Genomic DNA, 673 nt, shown 5'->3' on the forward strand with positions numbered 1-673 from the left:
TAGCAAATCGAACTGCAAAACATCCTAAGAGTATGGTAGCTAATATCTTGAGTTTATAAAAACAAGTGTACGAAGTTTTCTACACATAACTTCAAGATTCTTTTTCAAGAAACTATGCTAAGAACCATTTTTTAACCATTTCTTGCTTTCCTATTTATAGGACAGTAGCCCTATGGATTAAAAAAAAAAAAAAAAAAAAAAAAAATCAAACTTTTCTTTGAAATGCTTTTCCACAAAAATTGTTTTAGGTGTTCTACTGGGAAAACAGGAAGCGATGAGAAGACTAACAAGTCATGACCACTACAAAGGCCTAAGGAAAAATTCATACCAATTTCACTAAGAAAGAATATGGCCCACAAAGTATAAGGCTGGATCAATTCATCTGAAAAGGTAAAATATTAAGCCGTCAATAATAAAACTAAGCACACATGCATGACTGACTGAAAATCATAAAATGAAATAATACAATTAAAATAATTTGTCAACATCTAAATATTGGGATTAACAGATTTTTAAAAATGAAGTGTACATGAGTGTATTAAATTTTGAACAGCAGTCAGGCTTGACAGTAAAACTAGAATGGTCCGTTTCCTGCTTCTTCTGCAGTAGCACAAATTTATTGTGTTTGCATTTCCAACACAAGGTTTTAGTTGGTTTAATAAAAAAGCAAATC

This window comes from Emydura macquarii, unplaced genomic scaffold (genome assembly GCF_026122565.2).
Source record: "Emydura macquarii macquarii isolate MOO-44397 ecotype Brisbane River unplaced genomic scaffold, CSIRO-AGI_Emac_v2 contig_554, whole genome shotgun sequence".
NCBI classification, from domain to species: domain Eukaryota; kingdom Metazoa; phylum Chordata; order Testudines; family Chelidae; genus Emydura; species Emydura macquarii.